Consider the following 20116-nt stretch of genomic DNA (forward strand, 5'->3'; position numbering starts at 1 on the left):
GTCGCTCAGCTCCAGACTGTAGCGCCTAGAACCGCACGGCCACTCCGGCCGGCAGTAGCAGAATTATTTGTAACAGTGTTGTGTCAGTATACTGTAGGACAGTGATATATTTATTGTATCAGAACGCAATAAAAATGGTGGCCAGCCTGCAACCATCTATGTTGGAATCTGTACTCAAGCAACATTTTCATCAGCAGAACGAGAACGTGAAGCTGCTATGAACACAACCCAACCACTTCTTCAAAGCTTACTGCAGACGCAAGAAACAAAGCAAGTGCAGGCTTTTCATTGCTCTGATGAGGCTCTAAAGGAATGGGAAGCCGACGAATCAAGATTATTGCAGCATTTCCACGCATTTAAGGTAACTGACTCCAGCCTCATGAAATCTTGGTTTTTACCGGCTACCATGCAAAATTGGCCCCCTTATGTACCTTATGTGAGCTTTCAGACCTCACCTTTTCAAATATTCGCTCGTTGCTGATTAAATATTACCAGCGGCATACCCACGTTATTTCCTCCCGGGTAGCATTTTACCAATACAAGAACAGGTCAAACCAGACTCATAGAGAATGAGCTTGCAGAGTTGCAAGATTTAAGGTGAAAATGGCATTTTGTTACCCTAAAAGTAGGGAGTCATATACAGAACAAATGATCAGGGACATGATCATACGGAGTACTCCAGAGAGGGATTTGCAGCACTAGCACTTCAACTCGAAGACCCGATGCTGCGAAGTTTCGAAGTGACCTGAGCAGTAGGCAAGAAACTGAAGTCGTGGATAGAGACAGGAGCCATTGATGTAAACACATCTGAGCCAGCAGCCAATGCCCACACTAGTGGTGATTTGGACGTAGCAACTGTACAGGCGGGACGCCGGACCATTAACCAACAACAACGTCCTCCACCCCACTTGAGCCGATCAAACCGGTCTTGGGTACCGAAACGACTGGCGTCATGTCCGGATTGTTTTAAAAAACATCAACGTGAAGACTGTCATGCCAGATGGGCCTATTGCGAAAACTATTCTGTCAACGACCATTTAGCTTCTGTATGTCGCAAGTCCCGTCAGGCAAGACAGCCTCCCGCCCAACAGATGGATGTTAAGCTGGTAACCACTACAGACCATCAAGGGACCTCCAGTAAGTTTTTAGTATCAGTGACAATTGCAAAGAAACCAGTTCAATTACCAGTAGACACTGGCGTAGACGGGAGCATTCTCAATTACGGTACCAGTTTGAAACTTGGAGCTACTCCGTCGCAAGAAACAAAGAGACGTCTAATGGCGTATACTAAAAATACCATCCCAGTACGTGGTCAAGTCGAACTGCCAACGACGTATCATAATGTCACCAGCCACATTACCTTGTTAGTCGTTAACAGTTATTCCGCTGAGAAATTGTTTGGACTTGACTCTTTTCAGAAATTTGGATTTTCAGTAGACAATTCTGTAAATTTGGTACCCGAGGATGTTTCGTACTCAGACCTAGAGACATTTTGACCGATTATGAGGACCCGTTCACCCACGAACTCAGTATCGCAAAGGGTTTTGCCTTGCACATCGGATTGAAACGTAATGCATAGCCTCGGTAGTTTCGACGCCGCGCGGTTTCGTTAGCTCTCAGAGACAAAGTAAAGGAATAATTAGATCGCCTAACTGCAAGAGGAGTTCTAGAACCTTTTCCTTCTAGTCAATGGGCTGCCCGATTAGCCATAGTGCGAAAGCCATCGGGGAAGATCCACCTGTGCAGCGATTTTAAAGTAACTGTCAACGCCCAATCAGAGATTGAGACGTATCCTGTTCCGAAGCCGGAAGAATTACTGTCAAAATTAAAAGGTGGAAACTTCTCTAAAATAGACCTAGTGGCTGCATACCTCCAACTTCCCCTTGATGCAGAATCTCAACAGTTTCTTACACTTAACACGCGGCACGGGCTTTATCGTTCGAAACGCCTAATGTTTGGTATAGCAAGTGCGCCCGCCATTTTCCAACGGATTTTGGAACAATTAGTGCTCAAGGTGGATGGATGCATTAACTATTTAGACATCATTGTAACGGGGAGAACCATGGTGGAACACCTTCACAGTCTGAAATCTTTATTCAGCGTCTTAAGGGAGTCTAGACTAAAATGCAGAAATGAAAATGTTTTTTTCCAGACTGAGATTGAGTACCTCAGCCACATCATTTCCAGCTTGGGCAACCGGCCTCGGCATAAACATGTCGAAGCCATAATCAAACTTCCCAGACCAGCAAAGCTTAAGCAACTCCGTTCCGCTCTAGGGAAGATATCGAAGTTACCGAAAGTTCTTACCAAAAGCTGGAACAGAAACCGCCCCCTTGTCTCAGTTACGCAAAAAAGGGATGCCTTTCCAGTGGACACCAGCTTTCGGGCGCGTCTTCCACAGGTTGAAATTCCAGTTGTTGACGGCCCGTGCCTCGCATGTTTTGATCCAACAGAGCAGCTATTTATTGGTATGGGGCATCTGATACAGGCGTCAGAGTGGTCCTGGCACACAGGGAGGCGGATGGCTCTGTGCACCCAGTGACCTATGCATCGAAAACATCGACTGACACCAAACGCAGGTACTCCCAAATAGAAAAATAAGGGCTGACTATCATCTTCGCATTAGAGAAGTTCCACGTTTTCGTTTATGTCACAAAGTTTCACCTCGTTACTGAACATAAACCGCTAATCTCCTTATTCAATCCAGCTACGAAGATTCCATACAGGACTGTTCACCGCCTCCAGCGCTGGGCTTTATTTTTGGCGCGCTACGAGTGTGAGATCACTTCCGCAACGCGACTGAACATGCCAAAGCTGATGCCCTCTCCCACCTTCCATGGGGACCTGATCCAGAGTTCGACAAAGAAACAATTATGTGTTTTCACAACGAAGAGGAAGCAGAAGTCGCTGTAGATTCTTTTCCCATTACCAGCTCCAGGGTCGCAGACGCAGCCGGTACCGACGAAGTTCTCCAACAAATCCAGAGTCACATACTTCATGGATGGCCCGAACAACAACTTCCCAAGGCTTCCTAGGCATTCCGTCAGTTCTTTAATGCCCGCCATCAGCTCATGTTGATCGATGCAGTAGTTCTACTCGTTTCCGACGAAGGACACCCAAGGGCAGTCGTTCCTTATTCCTTACTTCGGCACGTCCTACAACTATTGCACCAAGGTCACCTGGGGGGGGGGGGGGGGGAGGGAATCCTGAACTAAACTCCTGGCTCGCAGGTCCACTTACTGGCTGGGAATCAACCAGGAGATTGAACGACACACCCAACATGTTCATCCTGCTGGACATCAACCAGGAGACTGAACGACACACCCAACATGTTCATCCTGCCAAAACCAGCAGACAGCCCCAAAACATTCAATTGCTTCTTGGTCACCATGTGCTCGCCCGTGGGAGCGGGCACACATTGATGCTGCTGGGAAATGCCACGTCCACCATCAACACCATCATAGCCTTAGAAAACATTTTTGTGATTGAAGTTTTACCGGAAGTGCTCGTAACTGACAACGGTTAACAATTTCGCAACGATGATTTTCGTGGTTTCTGTGCCAAGCAAGGCATTGCCCACATTCCAGCGCCCCCCTTCCACCCACTATCGAATGGAGAAGCCGAGAGGTTGGTACGCACCATAAAAAATCACATGAAGAAACACTTAAAGGATCACTCCACTGACTTTTTTTGAGCAATCACAGGTCCACACCCATCGGAGTCCTGCAGAACTTCTCCACGGATAGCAGCCTTGGACCCTCTTGAGCCTCCTCATGCTGACGCCATCGTCAGCACCACCACTGCCTGTTTCCAAGTTCGGCTCTGGAACACTGGTGTGGACGAAACGATTTGGCTGTCAACCAGCCTGGATTCCGGGAAAAATCGTCCAGCACTGGGGCCGGAAGGTCTTCAGGGTGCACCTTCTGGGCCGGGAGGTACTGCGACATGCCAATCAACTTCGTCCTCAACTAGTTTCCCAGCAGTTTTTTCCTTACGCCTCTCTGCACTACCATTACCAGTCACCCCTAGTTCTCTCTCTATTCCAAGCCACTCACCCAGAGTTACATCAGACTTATACATGCCTTTTCCCCACAGCCACCTGAACAACACCAGATCCCATCAAGAACGACTTACCCCTGATGTCGCCCAGCCCAAGAGGCTGCCTCTCTCAGACTACGAGATGTCGCCAGGTCACCAACAAGATGAAGACATGCCGCTGCCTGCTCCTGCTCCACCGGCTCCGCTCCTACACCATACAACCTTCGCGACCGTCCGGTGTGTTTTCGTCCGTATGCTCCTGTGCCCTAAGTCACAAATCCCGCCGAGGACTCAGAGGAGTACCCCATGGATATGGCGTTCACTCGCAGCAGATGCTTCCCCGCTTTTCTGAGGGAGAAGGGGTGTGCTCTCCACCACTATCAAATCTCCGCACCTAGCAGCGGATTGTGCGCTGCCGAGAAATACATTGGTGATCGTACTTCTCCGTGCGCGGCCCGCTGCTAACATCGCAGGCCGCCTTCGCGCGCTTCAAAACACAGCGATTGTCCACCCATAACACCCAGCGACTGGCTGCTCAGAGTATACAGCGACCCCAACCGCCAGCTCCATTAACTTCGGATCCTTATTTAACTTCTCCCCTGAAATCTACGAACCAGTTCTCATTGTGGTATGATCCTACTCCACAAGTCGGAAGTGCTAAACTGCGGTGGACCTGCTGTTCGATGTTGATTCGGCTGCGCTCTGGACTTAGAATCTGAATGTTATACTGGAACCTGGACTTCAACGTTCAGTAGGCTTAGTGTGTCGACGGACATGTGATTTCCGCCGGTATTCGGCATTTCACTTGCACTTCCTGGACACTGGTATAACCACCATCAATTTATATAATTTTCCATAAAATGTTAATTTACAACTTGGCGCTTGGTAACAGAATTATTTGAATCAGTATTGTGTCAATAAACCGTAGAACGGTGATAGAGTTATTGTGTTATTCCTAGTTATAACGCCGGCCGCGGTGGTCTAGCGGTTCTAGGCGCTCAGTCCGGAACCGCGCGACTGCTACGGTCGCAGGTTCGAATCCTGCCTCGGGCATGGATGTGTGTGATGTCCTTAGGTTGGTTAGGTTTAAGTAGTTCTAAGTTCTAGGGGACTGATGACCACAGACGTTAAGTCGCATACTGCTCAGAACCAACCTAGTTATAACACGTTAATATCCTTCCCAATTTAGCGTTTCCTTAAGGACAGTAAAGGAACCACACTCTAACCTCAAAAAAAGAAAAGAGAAATGATTGTAGGTAACGTTCTCCAGGCATTTAGCAAACCCAAACCGTACCACCGTATTGTCAAAGGCTGTAAGGTCATTCATCACTCCAAATCACGCGTTTGGAGTAATTCACTGTCCACTGGCGCCGATCATTAAGCCACGTCAAGCGTCGCTTAGCAATGACTATATAAATAGGTGGCATCTGACGAGTAGCTCGACCATTGTACCCCATTCTCTTTAACTTCCTATGCATGGCCATTGTGCTGCTGATATCATGTATTTGTTTTAACAGCCACCCACCGCAAAGCTCTACGTTTTCTGTACGTCCGTACACGAGGAATGCCTGGTCTTGGTTTATCTGTGATTGTTCCTTTACGTTTACACTTAACAGTCACAATACCAACAGTTGAGGTAGGCAGCCTTAGAAAGGTTCAACGATCTCTGGTGGATTCACTACTTAGGTGATGTTCAGTGACTAGTCGACCGTCGAATTCATTGAGCACACGTGGCCAATTCATTCTGCTGTTACTGCTTCTCTACTGACGACACAATACTCCCCATCTCCTTTTATACTGGCAAGTTCGCTTCTAGTGATAACTAGTGGTCAATCCTGCATTACATAGGGGTGTCCGGATATATTTCATAAGACTGTCTTAGCAGCCTGACTGAGCACTTCGTGAACACAATCAAGAAAGCAAAGGTGGTCACCAATTTTCAAATATAATGCACTCGCCTACGGAGGTGCCTGCGAATTCGAATCTCGTTTAGCAGTGAATGTCAGTAGTATTACTGTAATTAAAGTAACTAACCACAAACTGATGTTGCAGCAGATCTACATTTTTTTTATTAATTTGTTTGCGTCTCCTGTAACCTGTTCACTTCATGTACAATAAACCCGCGATAATCTCCTACTCGACAATCCGGCAGACTCGACAGTCAGGCACGCATCAGAAGCCGAGATGGAAAGCGATGTAAATGATGATGAATCGACAGCTGATCGCTCTGGAAGTGTGCGAGTGATCCACTAATTGATTGATTGCGTTTTCAGTAGAAGAAGTTGACAAATCGATAGCCATGACAGTAATTCAGCTATCGAAGAACAGCTGACTGACGACAAGATATTACAAAGTGTTTTCAACGAACAGGACCCACCAGAAACTTAGAATGACGAAGAAGAAACGGTTGCAACTCACATCTCTTGGTCGGAGGCTTCAGGAGCCTTAAATACATTTTTGTGAAATTCGTTGAGAATGGCCAAAAATACACCACTTCTGAAGTTATGAATCTGCATATAAAACAGAATAATTTTCATCAAAAAAGACCTCAGTCCAAGAAACAAGTTAGTATTTCTGCAACATTCCAGAGGACTCAGAAAAAGATTTCGGTTAAACCGTCAGTGGTAGATACCAGTTCAACATATTTCACGCCCTCCAGAACGTCAGATATCCGTGCTATTCCTAAAGGTAGTTATTCCAATTGAATTGCCTCAAATTTTTGATAACACTTTTTATTGTTCTTGATGTTTTGAAATCAATGGCGCTTATTTTATTTTATAACTGGCCTACACAAAATTATTTATATTTACTGAACTTTCCTAAACCTTCAGGCTTAAACTGATTTAATAGAACAGTGCAGTATTTGAATTTTATTTCAGGTTTGTTTTTGTAGGAAAGTAATACATAGTTATAATTTTTTTTACACTGTAATCTTTCTTTATGTGTTTAATAAGAAACAGTTACCTCCCTTTGTACGTTTAAACTATAGGTTTTGCCTGTATCCCTCAATCGGCAGAAACGGAACACTTGCAGAATCATTTTGTTGTCCTTCTGTCTGTCTATCCGACTGTTAAAAACCCTTTTCTCAGGAACGGGTAAACGTATCAAGTTGAAATTTATATCACCTACTAAAGTCTACGGTCTCTTGCCAGCATAAGAAATTTAAGCTTCTACGTCAATACATTCAAAAGATACTGCCATATATGTCGCAAATTTCGATATATTGCCAGAATCTATGTCGATAACAGGAAAAAATCGTCGAAAATTGTCGAAAATCTCAGTTCTCAGGTTAGATGAACTATCTATATACTTGTTTGTACGGAACCCTCGGTGCGTAATTCCTACTCACAATTTTCGTATTTTTGACACTGTTTTTAAAACTAGTTGTTTGGCACTTTTGTTAATACAGCATTGACAGATCCCCAGACATGCCGGGTTTTTGTTCTGCTGTATTTAGATTTTAACTTTTATGGCCGTAATATCCAAGTGTTTTCTACCTGTATATAGTGTGTGTAAAACTGCGTGTTCTTCTATAATTCACAACTAGAGTGCCTCCTTTCATGGATATGCGCTGCTACGGCCGACGTATTTAAATTATTAAGCGTCCCTATGTTACTTCTGCCTGAACCTGAATGACCTACCTGTCTGACAGATATAGTTCTCATTAAAAATGCTATATTGAATTTGTATAAACCAGTTTTGTCACCCTCGTTAACTCTCGTTCTAATTTATTTCTTAACTAATAGCGTAGCGTGTTGTGAGCTTTAAATGCGGTTTCGGCTTCAATGGCTTGAAATACACTCCTGGAAATTGAAATAAGAACACCGTGAATTCATTGTCCCAGGAAGGGGAAACTTTATTGACACATTCCTGGGGTCAGATACATCACATGATCACACTGACAGAACCACAGGCACATAGACACAGGCAACAGAGCATGCACAATGTCGGCACTAGTACAGTGTATTTCCACCTTTCGCAGCAATGCAGGCTGCTATTCTCCCATGGAGACGATCGTAGAGATGCTGGATGTAGTCCTGTGGAACGGCTTGCCATGCCATTTCCACCTGGCGCCTCAGTTGGACCAGCGTTCGTGCTGGACGTGCAGACCGCGTGAGACGACGCTTCATCCAGTCCCAAACATGCTCAATAGGGGACAGATCCGGAGATCTTGCTGGCCAGGGTAGTTGACTTACACCTTCTAGAGCACGTTGGGTGACACGGGATACATGCGGACGTGCATTGTCCTGTTGGAACAGCAAGTTCCCTTGCCGGTCTAGGAATGGTAGAACGATGGGTTCGATGACGGTTTGGATGTACCGTGCACTATTCAGTGTCCCCTCGACGATCACCAGTGGTGTACGGCCAGTGTAGGAGATCGCTCCCCACACCATGATGCCGGGTGTTGGCCCTGTGTGCCTCGGTCGAATGCAGTCCTGATTGTGGCGCTCACCTGCACGGCGCCAAACACGCATACGACCGTCATTGGCACCAAGGCAGAAGCGACTCTCATCGCTGAAGACGACACGTCTCCATTCGTCCCTCCATTCACGCCTGTCGCGACACCACTGGAGGCGGGCTGCACGATGTTGGGGCGTGAGCGGAAGACGGCCTAACGGTGTGCGGCACCGTAGCCCAGCTTCATGGAGACGGTTGCGAATGGTCCTCGCCGATACCCCAGGAGCAACAGTGTCCCTAATTTGCTGGGAAGTGGCGGTGCGGTCCCCTACGGCACTGCGTAGGATCCTACGGTCTTGGCGTGCATCCGTGCGTCGCTGCGGTCCGGTCCCAGGTCGACGGGCACGTGCACCTTCCGCCGACCACTGGCGACAACATCGATGTACTGTGGAGACCTCACGCCCCACGTGTTGAGCAATTCGGCGGTACGTCCACCCGGCCTCCCGCATGCCCACTATACGCCCTCGCTCAAAGTCCGTCAACTGCACATACGGTTCACGTCCACGCTGTCGCGGCATGCTACCAGTGTTAAAGACTGCGATGGAGCTCCGTATGCCACGGCAAACTGGCTGACACTGACGGCGGCGGTGCACAAATGCTGCGCAGCTAGCGCCATTCGACGGCCAACACCGCGGTTCCTGGTGTGTCCGCTGTGCCGTGCGTGTGATCATTGCTTGTACAGCCCTCTCGCAGTGTCCGGAGCAAGTATGGTGGGTCTGACACACCGGTGTCAATGTGTTCTTTTTTCCATTTCCAGGAGTGTAGATAGAAAATTTCTGAGATAACTTACAAAATACGGAATTGTGGCTCTCTTAACATTCTGTATGTCTATACTATTTACGTTTATAAGCTGTCTCTTACTTATACCATGGTGTCCGTTTGCTCTGGTAACACTTCCTCTGATACTCAATGCAGTCATTCTATCTCGTTTACTCATCGGAACTTTATGCCCTTTAACTAATAGACACTTATGGCAGAAAGTTTTTCGACATTTGGATGACAAGAGTTATTATGATTAAGATAATGTGTTGTTGCCAACTTCTTCTACACTCTGAAGGCATGTTTACATATTTGCTGCATAATATTTAGATCAAGGAATTGCCGTTCAGTATATTTTTCTTATTCAACTCTGAATTGAGTTTTATCGTGTAAATCAGTGAATTTAGTTACAATTTCGGTAGCCACTTTCACCCCTCCCTTCACACGCACTCCTCCATCCCCAGCGTATCATCTATGTAACGCTTATCGCAAAGGATTTTATCTACAGGAGACTGCACCTTACCGAATATTTTCTATTCAAGATAATTAATAAAGATATCTGTTATAGTTCCGGACATACTGGAGTCCACAGTAAGTTCGTCATTTTGCATGTAAAATTTACTGTTACAAGAGATATAACTATCTATAGTAATAAACTGCAATAGGTCAATAAATTCTACAATTTCTTGTTGAAATAATATGCCCTGCTTAATTTTATTTACAGACATGGCTACCAAGGATTTCTACTATAAGATAATGGTTATTGCAGATGACTTCCTAAGTAGTAGGTTCAGGGCGGCGTGGGTGCACTTTTGATGTCAAACTGATATGCAAATTAATTGAATTGATCAATTAATTTGGAAATTTGTGGTAATGTCTTACGGGCCAAACTGCTGTGGTCATCGGTCTCTAAGTTTACACACTACTAACTTAAACTAACTTATACTAGGGACGACACACACACCCATGCCCGGGGGAGGAGTCGAACCTCCGACGGGGGAAGCCGCGCGGACCGTGACAAGACACCCCCTGACCACTCGGCTACCCCACGCTGCGATCAATTCATTACCCCATCTTCCCACTCCACCCCCAGATGAAGTCATGTGTTTTCCCCAACCAGCAAGTAGGCCCCATCTCTCCCCCTTCCCCTTCCCCACCTACTCTAATGGCAGAAAGTCGAATTTTGGCGTGAAATTCAAAAATGGCAGGAATTTATTTGTCCCAAAGCTGTGCAGACATCTCACCGTCCCCCATCCCCCCCCCTCCCCCGCAATTTGCGGCAAATTCAGAAGGGCGGTGTTGTTTTTGGGACTCAAGACATCAGTATTTCTGGATGTAAAGTTCAAGTGCACCAAAAAAACATGGAAAATCAGGAAGGTTAAGTTAGTATATTTCATTTATTTTGGTTGGGAAACACAAGTAAAACTTGGTCCTATTTGTGTATTTACTCGTAAAGATCGGTCCTAATTACACAACTATATGCATAGAGCTACAGAAGGAGCACCTAAATTCGCAATACAGCTCAAAAATTGAAGATGTCATACGTCTGGCGTTATCCTGCTAGGAAAAATTTCACAGTACCACTAGAATCTAGTGGAATACCTGCTCAAACTATGTATAGGATGATTCCTTCACCTGCAAGCTGGCGAGAAAAAGGCTGGAGCGTAAAGTAATATCTTCATGATTGGCAGGAATCGTGTTCAACTGACGAGATGCTAATGTTGGATAGAGACGAGTTTAGTAAGTGTGTTACCTGTAAGAATACAGCTGAGGACAATGTCTGTCGCTGTTTGACCAAAGAGTTCACTACAGATGCCTCCCGCTGCATTGCTCAATAATCACCGTGCTGCCCAAATAATCGAAATTCAGGAATAACAATACATGCTACTACAACTGATGGAAAATGCTCAATGTTCTAATTACATGTCGAAATTGTCATGAAAAAAAACAGCACTCATAGTCAAGGGGTCATGATGCAACACATGTACTGGGGACTGGGAAAGTCTTCGTAATAACACAACTATTGCTAAAACCAACCCCAAGAGATTGCATCAGGAGACAGGGACGACAGCTGTACGTGTGTTCTTATCAATGTATGGTTATGACTCACTCACAGATGGACGCTTCCTGCAATCTGTTAAATATATTTCTCAGCATGTCTGTAACAACAACGAAATTCAGGAGAACTTTCGAGATCGCTTTTTCAAATGGACAGCTGCTACTGCATGTTGTCTATGTTGACCGCAACCGCCTGGCATATCTGGGAGCAGAGAATTCGATCCAATGTGTCACCACTTGGCTGGATGGCCGGTCAGCATTAACGATGTCGACATCCACAACAGGGGGCGACACCGGCAGGTTATAGAACAAAGCAAGATAAATGACAGCTATCTGAACTGCAAGCTGTTTGTCAGCTATGACATCCTATGGAACATGCCCTACACCTCCAGCATACTGTCCCCGCCAGCGTCTGCCTTTCTGAGAGTGAAAACACTTTACTGTAACAATTGTATTTAACGTCAACATGCCTCTTAGAAGCGATCATCTATTTAAAAAAAGTTGAACACGATGATAATTAATGTCCTGTTGCTACGAAAGCATGCACTGTCCATTTTGTTTTAGTTCTGTGAGCGACATCGCTATAATTTGAAAACATTCATCAAGTTCAAAAATCAACTGTCATGCTCAATATTACATTCTTTTCATATGGTTGAATTATCAATATAGAATCGAATCAAAACAGTTATTCTCTTAAATTCGGCTGCAGGATACAATTCGCGTCTCTCTCTCTCCCCGCGTTCCGATAACTACAAACTACAGCACTGCCGCCGATAACAGATGAGCAAACTGCAGATGTCGATGCTATATATGTCATAGATGTAATGACTTTTCAGTACATATTCACACTAGGTAAAACCGAAATAAACGTCCAGTATTTTGCTGCGATTACTCCCAATTACTGCAGAATGAGCACATAACCTCGTAAGTCCCATTGAAGTAAAGAAACAGAGATAATTTAAACTTCGTAGATAAAACATCTATGTTAAGTGATTTCTGTCAGCTTAAGAGACAAAATTATATAGGCTGAGATGGTCCCTTGCGTTCAGATCAGCGTCTATAAATAAACTGTGATGCGCATGTGTATTACAAACATTTCAGACATGTTAAATAATGTTACAGAAAACAGTCTTTCATACCATTTGCTCACATGTCGCAAAAACAAAATCTTTTATATTTTACAACAACAAGACATAATAAAAGAGGACGTTGTTGTTTTTTACACTACAGCATGTCCCATTTTACCATTGCATTGCTATATCGCACTGGCGATTACAAAAAGTAAAAAGCAAATTGTAACAGATCCTCCTAACATTACCTAGTAGAGAACATTATAAAATTCCACTGATATACCGAAAACAAATACCCTACGCGTGCTTACATCTGACATTCTTTGCTCCATAACTAGCGGCTGGCGTCCTGTGTTTAAAATATCTGTCATCCAACATACAACCATTCGCAATAGGAGCAGATTCTTGTCATATAGTTTTGTAAACAATTTGGTCTTCACAGAAAAGTCTGTTTCACGCAGTCTACTCACATGCCAGGAAAAACACTATCATTTCTAGGTTCCATAATGACCTGTATTCCAAGTTCTGTCTACTTTTTAGTTAGAGGTTATGTAGTATTAAATAACACGGGACTTGTGGTAACACATATTTTTAAACACGCAGTCGCGACATTAATAATAAAAACAGTCATGATTCCATGAAAATATGTACTATGGAAATCTATTAGTTATATGAGCAAAATAGGTGTGGTTTTAGACCATTCCACATGTTCAATTTATAAATTTTCTTGCACAAGGGCATTACATTCATTTCAGACATATGGATTTACCGATACAGATCACCATCTATACAGTCATTTACGAGTATTATGTTCGAGGGCGCTCCCCACTGTCATTTTATAACATCCAGAATAGGTAAGAAAGTACAAACTATCTGCATCCAGAGTTTAACCAGTCATACCACTCCTTGTAATAGAACCTATTATTAGATTTTAGCACCTCTCTCTCTTCTGATATACCGAAAATCAAATACCATCTGCATGCTGAAGTGGTTCAAATGGCTCTGAGCACTATGGGACTTAACTTCTGAGGTCATCCGGCCCCTAGAACTTAGAACTACTTAAACCTAACTAACCTAAGGACATCACACACACCCATGCCCGATGCAGGATTCGAACCTACTACCGTAGCGGTCGCACGGTTCCAGACTGTAGCGCCTAGAACCGCTCGGTCACTCCGGCCGGCGTGTGTGATGTCCTTAGGTTAGTTAGGTTTAAGTGGTTCTAAGTTCTAGAGGACTGATGACCTCAGATGTTAAGTCCGATAGTGCTCAGAGCCATTTGCACCATTTTTTGTTTTTGTTTTTTTTTCAGACGTATGGAGTTCGAGAAATTATATGTAACATACTCTACTATCAATTCTGGAGAAATATTTCAGTGTCTGGAGTCAGTACCAAGAAAGTATTGGTACGAGAGAAAGGATCGTTGAGCAGAGACACATACTGCTTTTACTACATGGTTCTGCACCTAGAAACGCTATATCGTTAAACCAATATGTTCTCTGAAGTATTAGTCGTGCGAAATCAAACGCTCTTAATACTCTGATGTAGGACATATATGTCCAACGCCAGACATACAACCACCCTACAAGTTCTCTACCCCAGTCACTACGGCGACAAACTTTAAAATGCTAAAACTATTTCTTTCTACACTATTCTGGTGTCCTAGGAAATGACCGAGTTGTTCCTCACTGCGAAGGGATCGTCGGTGTATATCTGCCTCTGTAGTTGCTTATAAGCAAACGAGAATGAAGTCGAGCATCTGCTATTCTGTCTCTTAGGAAATTGATGGATCTTATACGTCTTTTTAAGTCGGAAACGTACGTGACCTCAATCACATTTCCCGTGTCAGTTGTGCTTATTAGCTGTAGTAACGCTTTTGGTGAATGTGGCTACACCTCCCTAGGAAACAGAGTGAGGAAAAAAGACACAAATGTTTTCTATAACTGATATATTAAGTTACCATCCACGACCTGCTGCACGAAAATGCACACGAAGAAATAGCGACTTTTACGAAGGAGTAAGCACCACGATCAGTAGCCAAAGGTGATGTAACAGTTTTATTGCAGTTTATCGTAGCATCACCACGGCCCTGGTGGCACTGCTCTTGCGTACACAAGTCACTGTCTGATTTTAGGTAGTTTTGCTCATGTGAAGGATAATACAGTAATTTCCTCCTAACACCACATCTCTAGAGTACACCCTTCTCAAACTATTAAGGATATGTATCTGGCATCAGTCTACGCTTCTACAGAACACTTACGGGAATTGCGTAAGTCTGATATACACATTGATTCTTCTCGTTAATACTTATGGAATACCATTCCTTATGAAAACCAACCATAATTCGGTAATATTTATATTCGACTGCACGTGTGAGAACACAGTCCTGGATTGGGATACATATGCTTCATCAGCTTTAATATACCGCTTCTCTGAAATACTTATATCGTCTGTGTTCCGAAAACCAACATAGTTTACAGGGGGAGGGGGACAGTTAAACCTGGACGCAGACAAAGTATAATTTTAAAGATTTTCTCGGTCTTGAGTGTCCATGTATCCCCAAAAACTTCAATTCCCCGCATTCCATGGTACTTTTTCTCTAATTTTATGGATTCTCAGTCAATGTACGTAATTTTGCAAGGTCATCGCGATTTTACACATTTCATCGTATTTCCCTCAATTTTACTTATTTTACATCAATTTGTCGTATTATACCTGGTTTTCCACTATTCGTACCGATTTTATATCATTTTTATATTTTTTCGGTAGTTTTTCGGACGAATATGGTCATATTGTTGGCCGACCCATACGTTGTTTGATTTTATATGAGAATACTTGCATATCTTATACACCAACCTACTGAAATATTCCCCTCTTCCCAATGGTCTACATGGATGCATTTTGGGTAGCACAATCGTGAAAAGTAGAGTAACACTCGTTTCATACCTATGACACTCAACGAGTGATGCAGACTGGAAACTCCAAGTCTGGAAGCAATTCCATTTACTGCTATGACATATCAGACAGCTTGCCTGCAGACTCGTGTAGCGATGCACTTGATGGAAACTCAAAGTCTCGCATAGTTCTACATGTTCATTTGACTTCCACTCTGCCGTGCCGGCATCTGCAACAAGGAGTTGACATTGTACAGAATTGATTTCTGGTGCTGCTTTGATATTTTCCCCATAAATATATGCCCTTATAGCTTCGCCAGATCGACTTCACTACTCTTGTTTATGTCTTCAAACTCCAATATGTTCAAACACCCCCGTCAGGATGTCTACAATTTCGGGAATTTTTTATCGTAGTAATAAGTTATTCCTTAGTTGAGAGTGTGTCGACTGCACTTAGCATCCTGGACCATAAGAGTTTCCCTCCTCACCACCTACAGAATGCATCTCTCCAGGACCGTAATTTATAGATGTACAGTTAGCAAGTCATGCATTCGAACCACAAACGTCCGCTGCTGACAGTTCTACATACATACATATAGAAACTAAGTACGCATAACAGAAATTGCAAAGTCACCATTTCAATCACTTGTACGCTAATTTAGACAGAGCTTCAGAACAGCAAATAGCGAAAAATTCTTCGCAAAACGATTCTGTACGGGGTGTAAGCACATTTGAATTTCTCTTGCTAAAGAGTATAACATCTTCGAAGCAAGTTACATCACCGATATTTCGTAAAAATATTGTGTAGATTCACCAGTAATTACAAGGAACCAAGGCATCCTGCTGCTCCTATCACACCTCGTGGACCTTAAAGGTCCACGATGACGGCACATAATCATCCCAGTTCCGCTGTTTTGTGTGCTAGATGTCCGGTGAATGGAGGGAGACAGTCTTTCGTGAGTATTAATCTTTGTGTACAAGACAGAACAGCAAATTAGTCATACAGTATAGTAAAGCACTGTACTCGAATGCACCCAGTGACTCACAACAAAATATTCTATAGAATGTCTGTGTCGATGCGTGTGTTGCAGATGGATCCCACGACACAGGGTATGCTAGAGTTAATGTTCGAATGTAAATCTAACCTGCATCATATCCGTAATGGTGTCTAGAAGTGGATCCACTGTGCGCTATGTTCGGAACAGTCTTCAAAGGTAGATTCACCACATACTATATCTGGAACAGTGTCAAAAGGATAATCGGCAATGTGCGACTTCTGGGATAAGGTCCGAGAGTGGATCCACCAAAGGGAGGACTGCGTCAGGTTTATGGGAGCCATCCACAAAACACGCATAGAGGTAGACATACAGAAAATAGAGCAATCACTGCATCTGTACGATATAAGTTTGTGATGTGCTAGGAATATGTAGATAACCTAACTGCATCAGAATACGATGCTGTCTGGTATACTTTGGTGTATATGACCGAACAGACGTACTGAACAGTCACCTACCTGCATTCACAGCCTAGTAAATGGTACTCGCAGAGTAGTGGAGAGGTGGCTCAGCAATGTTAAAGAAACTGAGAAGCATATTGCTTTGTCATTGGCTAGTGTCAAAGTTAAAGAACAATTGCTAAAACTGATAAAGTTGATCACGTTAACTACTGCAGCGCTTATTATAGAATATCGTCCCATATCGACGGTGTCTTTCCCATCCCATCTCTCCACTGGTACACTGTTGGTTACCACATAATGATTAACTGACACCAATTGTTTGAGATGGAGAGAACCTTGTTGGAACACTGGACATCTACCACTTGTCACTGTGGATCATGGGATTAAATGTACAGGCCATCATCTTCAGACAGTTGTTTGGAGACGTTTCTCAATGCAGAAGACTCGTCTATTTTCATGTGCTGAGTTGTCCTCCACATTTTTTTCACCGATAAGACAATAGTACCTCTTTTTATTTACACTATCCTGCTTTATTGTGAACAGCACCTTCCACCAATAGTTAACATTGGAAGAGTGATCATGTATGAGACTGCAAAATGAGGAAACAACGCTCTTTGAAACGGGACACTGAAACATCTGCTATCTCATCACTATGGAAGATTAGAATAACTGTATAGGTCATTACCTTGGGACAGTTGTTTGGAAACTCTCCACAATGTCGTAAACTCTTCCAGCTTCCGTATGTTGTGATCTCTTAGACATTTTTGTCAGTAAGAAACATCCACTCTGTGTTTTACTTCTACCAATCTGTGTGTTGTGGAACGAGCATAGTTCACACGATACGATGTCCAGTTTGCTGTGAGAGCCAATGTATTGAAATGTGTTAATGTCTGTTTAGCACCTGATAGAGACCACGGTGTCATGGTAGAGAAACAAAGTGTATGGCGGTGTAAAAAGCTGTAGTTATACACTCCTTGGATGGATTACAGCTGAAAAACAGTGTGCAAGCGACTTTGACCATTGGCCTCCAGCTCCAATGGAGTGATACGTTTATATGTAATATGCTCGATATCAACAAGCAGATGGTATTTGTTTTGTGGTATATGAGAAAAGAGAGACGTGGTAAAATCTTAAAGGAGCTGCTGTTACAAGGAGTGGTATCACTGGTTAAAGTCTAGATGCAGGCAGTTTGTAGTTTTTTACCTACTCTGGGTGTTACAAAATAACTATGAGGCGTGCTCTCGAATATAATAAATGACTGTATAGATGCTGTTCTGTCTGTATTACTTACATCTGAGATGAATGTAACGCCCTCCTGTATAAAAGTTGTAATTTAACATGTGGAATGCTATTAAACTACGCCGAGTTTTCTCATAAAACTAACATAAATCGACGGTATCTATTCTTGTGGAATCATATTTGTTTTTATTCCTATCGTCGTGACTGCATGTTTAAAAATTTGTGTTACCGCAAGTCCTGTATTATTTCATACAAGGTAACCTGTAATTATAGACATGACTTGAATCATAGATGATTGCAGAACCTAGAAATGACAGAGTTTTCCCGACATATGAGTAGATTGCATGAAAGACGCTTTTCTGTGATGACCAAATTGCTTAAAAACGTACAAGACGTGAATCTGATCCTATTGTGAATGATTGTCTACTGGGTGACAAAAACTTTAAGTACAAATCACTGGAGGCATGTTATTGAGGAAAAATGTTAACACACATACGGTATTTGTAGCCAATTTATTGGTGGAACCATATAGGGTTCTCTACTAGGTGATGTTAGGAGGTTCTATTACAAGGTATGCTATTATGATATGTTTCTTACGTTTCGTAAATGCCAGGCAATATAACAATGCAATGGTAAAACGCGACCTGTCATAGTGTACAAAACAACTACACCCTCTTGTTTTATAGCTTGTTGTTGTCGAAAGTAAAATCATTGTGTTTCTTCCGATATATGAGCAAATGGCATGCAAGGCTGTTTTTTGTAACATTATTTGACGTGTCTGAAATGTTTGTAATACACATATGCAAGACAATTTATTTATAGACACTGACTTGAACACGGGGGATGCTCTCAAGCGATGTAATTTTGTCCATCAAGCTGCAAGAAATCGCTTAACATAGATGTTTATTCTTTGGAGTTTAAATTATCGCTTTTTCTTTACACCAATGAAAATTTCGAAGTAACGTGGACATTCTTTAGTGATTGGTAGTGTCCACAGCAAAATAGTGGAGTTTTTTTCAATTTTACGTAGGGAAGGCATGTATATGAGATGTGGGAAAAGTTAAAACATGTCAGATGTACAGCACTGACCTCTGCTGTTTCGTCATCTAATTGCTTGGGCTACAGGATGAATGTCAAGCAATGTAGTGGGAGACGTCTGTAGCGAACCCTGAGGTCAAGCAGCGATAGGCACTGTCCGCAGTGTGTGCTTACAGATAATACACTTATTAAACTCCTCTGTCCAGCACCACCATCTTGTCAGCTGAACACAATTCCCACTGAACACAGAGACAGTACTTTCCGCTCCAGCGTTTCTCCAATAGCTTGTAGGTGAAGGAATCATCCTTTGTAGAATTTGAGTACTTCTACTATTAGATTTGAATGGTATTGTGAAAGTTGTATGGCATCGTCAATTTCTGAGCTATATTGCAAATTTAGATGCTCCATGTGTAGCATTATGCATATAGATGTGTAATTAGGTCCAATATTAATGATTAATTACATAGTTAGGAGCAATATTTACTTCAGTTTCCTAACCAAAATAAAAGAAGTATAAAAAAATGGCTCTGAGCACTATGGGACTTAACATCTGAGGTCATCGTTCCCCTAGAACTTAGAACTACTTAAACCTAACTAACCTAAGGACATCACACACATCCATGCCCGAGGCAGGATTCGAACCTGTGACCGTAGCGGTCGCGCGTTTCCGGACTGAAGGGCCTAGAACCGTTCGGCCACTGTGTCCGGCAAAAGAAGTACATTAACCTAACCATCCTCTCTTGCATCTGTGCAGTTTCCATGTGTGTGTGTGTGCGGAGGGGGGAAGGGGGTGCACTTGGGCTTTCCATCTTGAAGGACAGTGGTTCGAGTCTTGGGAACAGTGCGACCATTTCCAGTCCTTGGGTGGAGTGGGACATCAGTACAGCCTTGGGACAAAAAACCTTCCACCATTTTTAAAATTCCCACCTTTTTTGCATTTCCTGTCAAAATTCGAAATTCCTACCAGTGTGCTTGGTGAGGGAGGGGTAGTGGTGGAGACGAAGTGGGGCTGTCATCCACGTGCTGGCTAGGGAGAAACACATGACATCATCTGGGGGTGGGAGTGGGGGTGGTGGATTGGGGTAATTAACTGATCCATTCAATTA

The sequence above is a fragment of the Schistocerca piceifrons genome, chromosome X, assembly GCF_021461385.2.
Source record: "Schistocerca piceifrons isolate TAMUIC-IGC-003096 chromosome X, iqSchPice1.1, whole genome shotgun sequence".
Lineage (NCBI taxonomy): Eukaryota > Metazoa > Arthropoda > Insecta > Orthoptera > Acrididae > Schistocerca > Schistocerca piceifrons.